Genomic DNA, 6,295 nt, shown 5'->3' on the forward strand with positions numbered 1-6,295 from the left:
CGGGCAGGCGCCGGTGGGAGGACCTTCTCCTTGGCCGGCGGAACATCGAACTCCTCCAGTACTTTTAAAACAACCCCTTCTGTTGACATGCTTATTTTTTCATCCCGAAACGCAGAAAATTCGCCACTCTCCCACCTCCTCCCCAAGCGCCAGCAGTAGGTTGATGGAAGCAAAGACCTCTAGATGTTCTAAGCATCTTTGTTCCATCTCTCTGGTGTCTTCTGGAGGCAGGGATGTGTGTTGTCACGTTGCCTCTGTCGTTTGAGATGTGCATCCTGCTGGATTGTGCTCCGTTTGGCAAGTTGGGGGCCCCGCCAGCTGGAGAGACACACTCTGTCAAGTGCTCCTCCTTCCTTCAACCGGGGCGCGTTGACCGCGGCAGCCCGAGGGCTGGGGGTGACAGCGTGCGGTGCAGGGGCACCAACATTCGGACCCCGGGAGGCGCGGGGCTGCTGTCTCCCAGCTGGTCCCTCCTGCTGCCCTCGGAGGCAGAAGAAGCGGTAGGAAGTCGCAGCCAACTTTTCCCTCTGATCTCTCAGAGGTGCGAAATGTAGAGGGTAGAGACCACGGGGAAGAGAAGATTTTTTTTTTTATTCAGGCATCGTTTGGTCTGCCGCTTGACAAACTTTGTTTCGAAGCCCTTGGGACACTTTTTTTTTTTTGGAAGAGAGGAAGCGCTAATCTTTAAAGTGACGCTTTAAATTACAGCCCCTCCTGATGCTGCCCCGACCGTAACGCCCGCTGCGGTGCTGCAGCCGGTGTCCGCGCCGCAGCCCCCTCTGCTCCCCCTGCCCCCACCGAGTGCGGGGGCTGCTGCCCGGGGGGTCCCCAGGGCTCTCCGAGGACCAGGCGCCCTTGTCACCGGCCCCGGCGGCCCCCCTCTCTCCCTGCCACACACAGCTGTCTCCTCTGAAACACGGCTTGAGCCAGGTTTAGCATCGGACGGGCCTGGTAATAGATTTCATTTTAATGTTCGCTGTTATTTCTGTTCCTCGTGGGTACGTCCAACCTCATGAATACTGATGGCAATAAACTCGCAGGCTTTGAGGGGCGAGTTCATTGGAGATACGACCATACCGTAGCCCTACTTTAATGGCCCAAGATGCTCAATAAAGTGATGGAGGCATATATATATACACAATACATTTACTTGTCTCCCATAGTTTTCTCCAGCTTTGAATGCAAGAAATAGGCAGATTTCCTTAATTGACTGAACTACCCATCTCGAGAAAGTAATAAACTAACCCCTTATTCCCTCAGTGAAACGATTTATAAATTAATTGCTGTAACCCATTGTATTTGATTTCTCTTTTTAGGATTCCCCAAAGATGAATACAGTAAAGCTTGAGATATTAAGTATTAACTCCTGATCATAGTTTATCATATAACCCGACCTAAAAAAAAAAAAAAAAAAAAGTAATGTGGAGCTTATTGAAACTCTCACTCTAAACATCCTGGAAAATTTTATTTCACCAAACGCTAGCTTTACATTTTTTAGTCGCGGTATTTGTCCTACCCTGAGTGTCAGTAAGAGCACTGAAAGAAAACCTACAGTACATGTGTTATTTGGTGAAGTTCACAGAAAGTCAATATCCCACTTAGTGTAAAAGCAATTTTCCCTTTAGATGAAAAAAAATCAACCTTCAGAAGAAAAAGAAAAAAAAAAAAACCAAACCCAACCAACCAACCCTTTGGGTGTATGCACAAAAAGTATTTCCATGTCCTAATGAGGACTTTCCTTACATCAGCAACGACCTGCTAATTACTGATGTACAAGCCGCAATAATTGCTTTTGCAGCCAAAGTGTAGAATGTTGTCATATTAAAAATTGAAACGCTTGATGGTGATTTAAGTCCCAAGGTAGTTCACAACGTCCCCTTTCGGGAAAGTTAAGGAGACCGGAGGAGCCAGGCAGAGGTCCGGTGGAAAACGCTGTAGGTCCTGTTGCTAGTAAAGTTTCTCCTTCTTTCTCTTAAGTGATGCGGAGGAATTAAAAAGCTCACCGAGAAGCCCCTCCAGCAAAACACCTCCCAGACACACTCGCTTTCCACGCCGGGTCCGTGGGTAAACCGGTTGCCGCCTTTCACCCGCGCCCACTGTCGCTCCCGCTCCCAGGACGTCACGTTTAGATGGGGTAGCCGAAAAACGCTGGCTTGCTCCCCTCAGAATGACCCAAAGAGGGGCTCGGAGAGGACATGGGGTCGGTCCGGTGGTCAGCCCAGTCTCACTGTGCTCCGGGATGCGCTCGGCTGCCAAAACAGGGAGCGGTGCGCTCGGCTGCCCCCGCCCCCCCCGCGCGTGAATCAAAGCACCTTCCGAGGGGCTGGGAAGTAGTTGCCTTGTCATGTAACACATTGCCCTGATTTATTATAAAATTTTAACTAAATCATGCATATTTTAACAGCCTTTAATCACTGCATGAAAATTTAATTCATGAACTGTAGCGCGTTTAAATAAATGAAGTGTTAATTCATTAGGATTAATTAATTTGTTAAAGGATTGTGTGCAAGGTTAAGGTGGAAGAAAAACTCTTTGTTAGTTTCGCGTCTTAATCACCAGGTTTTGTTAACAGTGAGGGAGGGGGGGCGGGGAGGAGAAAGAGAAGAAAGGAAAAAACCGCGACGAGGGTTTGCGTGGGAGCCCGAGAAGGGCAGCGGCGGCGGAAGGAGCGAGTCCGCGGCCGATGGGGGAGGGAAACCTCGGCCTCCCCGGGCTTTTTCTTTTCGTAGCTGGGGTCGAGCGGGCCGACGGTGGTGCCCGGGCTGGTTAATTAACTTAATCCTAGCGGAGCAGGTGGAGGCGGGTACCGAGGAGCCCCGGGAGGGAGATGATGGTGGCCGGCGCGTCCCCTCGCCACCCTCCGGGCAGGGGATAGGGACTTCGCGCCGCCGCCCTGCCAGCGGCTGGGAGCCAGCGCGAACATTTCTCTTCCCCAAACTTGGAGACAGGTCTAAGTCAGCCGAGGAGAAAAAACATCACGGACACCGTTTATTTTCTGTGGGGTCCGGATCGCCGCGAAGCCTCCGCGGAACTGCAACCACTCAGCCCTACGGCCGGTCCCCGCTGCTCTGGCCGCGACACCGGCTCTCGGACATGTTTCAAGGGGAGAGTGACCCGGGAAAGGGACAGAGACCCCTCTCATCCCTGCCCAATCCCCGAGCTTCCCCGGCACATTGCGCCGGCTCGAAACTGGCACCCCAGGACCTGGTTGACAAGCATCAGGTGCAAGTAGTAGCTGCCTGATGGATTTTGACATCGTCTATCCGGCTTCTTTAAAAACCAGCAGACAGCACCCACATAGCGTGTAAGAGCACTAGAGAGGAAACAGAGCACTGGAACAGGCTGCCCAGGGAGGTTGTGGAGTCTCCTTCTCTGGAGACATTCAAAACCTGCCTGGACGCCTTCCTGTGTAACCACATCTAGGTGTTCCTGCTCCGGCGGGGAGATTGGACTAGATCATCTTTCGAGGTCCCTTCCAATCCCTAACATTCTGTGACTCTGCAGTTCTGTGAAACAGTGCTTTCTACTGAGGAATCTGAAAAAAAATCAGGAAGACTAAACTTCATTTGTTTTTCAGCCCAGTCTCACACTCCCTTCCTATCTGCCACTGCATGCAGAAACTGCCAAGCACACTCAGGCGCTGTGCTTCTCCCGCCATCCTTCAGCTGATGCAGGTGGCTTTTCCAGTCAGAGCTAAGGGACACCGAGGCACTAGCTTGGTTGGGTCACCAAGGCAGGACAGACAGGCCATCTCTTTAGGCCAGGCCTGACAGGCTGGTGGCTCACCACAGCGACACAGGGCTGCTACAAGGGACTAAGGTACAGGAAGGGTCAGACCTGGACTAGTACCCTGAGAGGATTGCTTATCACTTCTGCAGACAACCCTTGGAACAACTGTGAACTCCCACACCAAGTTACCTCGGAGCTGCTTTTCCTCTCATCCAAACCTGTGAGGGGAGAACGACAAAGCCTTGGTCTGTTCACATGGGATGGTCCTACACCAAAAGCAGCAAAGCAGGAGTGGCACCTGTACACTTTGCGAAACATTTACCATTACCGCAGCACAGAAGAGGTGTGTACAGACTGTTTTTCAAGCCTACGGCTGATGGAAGTCAGAGGCAGGGCTTTGATGCTGTGCAAGAATTAGGATTAGACTTAGTTGTCTTAAACTACCTCTAAATGGCACTATTTGGAAAGGGCAACAGTTGTGAAATGAAGAATTGGGAAGGAAGACATAAATAAGCATGCCTTGTATTGTATATACAAGCTGTGTATTGTCCTTCTTGCCCCCTTTTAAAATATATTTTAAAAAGAGACAATAAAGCACACTCAAAACCAAAGTCACTATCTGGTGCTGGTAGGTAGAGCTGTTCCAGTAGCCTTTCATCTGAGGAGCCAACAACAAGCAGAACTGGGCTCTCGCAAGGCCTTCAAGGAGTCATGGAGAAGCAGGTAATTTGCCAGACTGTGAGTAGGTAAAATTGCCTACAACAAAGTGAAAACCTCACCCTGGTGTTCTTGCTTCCAGGTGCAACCCAACAGACTTCACTGGCAACGAACTGAGGCTGGTAGCAATCTCACTTTCCTGTCTTACCAATACTCCTGGAAAGCGTTCTCCCGTGTTACAACCTGCAAGTTGTCTCGTATTTAGTGCAGTAAGTGTTATTAGATGAAGTAAAATTTTTATGAGCTATTAAATATCATTAGACATCACAGATCTCATCTCTACATCACTTTGAAACATCTATTGCCTTAATAAAAATTGTAATAGTTAAGTTTTAGATCTTGTATATTCCAATTCTACATTACTACATAACTAGGTAACTATCATAAAAAATTAACAGCGATGAACTCTCATTTAGGGCCTTTTATTCAGAGAGCATGGTAAGTGCAGCAAGAGATTAAGCAAGCACAGCACTGACAGAATACTGCCTGGAGAACCGATACCCCATGTAGGGCCAACAAATTTATAGCTGAAGAAAGCCCATTTGTTACATATAGCTTACATTTTTAAGTTGATATTGCACCAACCGCTCTGTCAAACTTTAAGCCAAAAAGAATACAACCTGCATTAATCAAGTGCAGAATCTAGAGTGCGGTAGTTGTTTTAAAGGCACTTAATAAAACAAAACCCAACAACTAAAACAAAACAAACCCTAGCCAAAAAACCCTCAAGGCTAAGATACAATAATTCAGATCTGTTTCGGCTTTACAATTTGTGAAACAAAAAGTGCTCCTTCTTATAGCACTGGATGCAATTGCAATCTGCTCACTGTATCTGCAGTTGAGATCTGAGCGTATGAGGCAGCTTGGAAATCAAGTAATTATGGACAATTATGAAAACTTTCTTGCATAATGTAGGAAGTTACCAGCCTGGAGCTGGGAGCCGATGACCTATGAGCTCCCATGACCACTCCAAGTGAACAGCCAGTGCTTGGCCTGAAATGCCTCACTCTCTGTCCCCACTTGAGAATACAGTATGAAGTTTGTGACTCTGACCTTCAGCATTTTTTTCGTTATCTTAGGCTCAGCTCTTTTATCTGTTCAAGTTGTTTGACATGTAAAATCAAAAGCCCGTAAGCCGTGTTCCTGTCCAAAGGACTAGAAAGTAGCATGAAAAAAAACCCCAACATCTTCCTTCATTCTAGTTTGATTTCAGGTACGATACCCATTTTATTTGTTTCCGTCACTGAAAATTATTTGTGTATCAGAAGTATAATGCAGTATAAAATGAAGCCCATAATCACACCTGCCCCTAAACCCACAATGAAACACAACAATGGCCTTAACACATATTTACTGCATATTTGTGACTGCTTTGCAATAAAAGGATGTTTGAAGAAAATCAGTTAGAATCATATTTCAGAAGCCCTTGACTCTTCTAAACGGTTAAATCAAGCATTTTTTGACTTATTAGTAAAGCTAGTCAAATCAAGTAGCAGCCCATGTCCAGATGGTTTTGCCAGCTCCCTAATTCTGAAAAATATGTTAAAATTGAACTACTACATTCTTCTGTGACGATTAAAATTCAGGTGATATACTGAAAGCAGTACACAGAAGAACAATGCCATCCTGCCTGTCCCCAGGAAACGGTCCTTGCCTTATATGGCTTGAATAATGACTTACTGGTAAAGCTCTTTCTAAAATGACCATACCAATTGCCTGAATGCATGCGCACATTACAATGGGTAGTTCTTGTTCAAACCACTTAGAGGGCTTAACTTTACAAAAAGATGAGCCAGTCTGTTGAAATTTTCCAAGTGGCTTTCCCTCTTTTCAAAGGGATGGATATGGA

The sequence above is a fragment of the Columba livia genome, chromosome 1 (assembly GCF_036013475.1).
Source record: "Columba livia isolate bColLiv1 breed racing homer chromosome 1, bColLiv1.pat.W.v2, whole genome shotgun sequence".
Taxonomy (NCBI): domain Eukaryota; kingdom Metazoa; phylum Chordata; class Aves; order Columbiformes; family Columbidae; genus Columba; species Columba livia.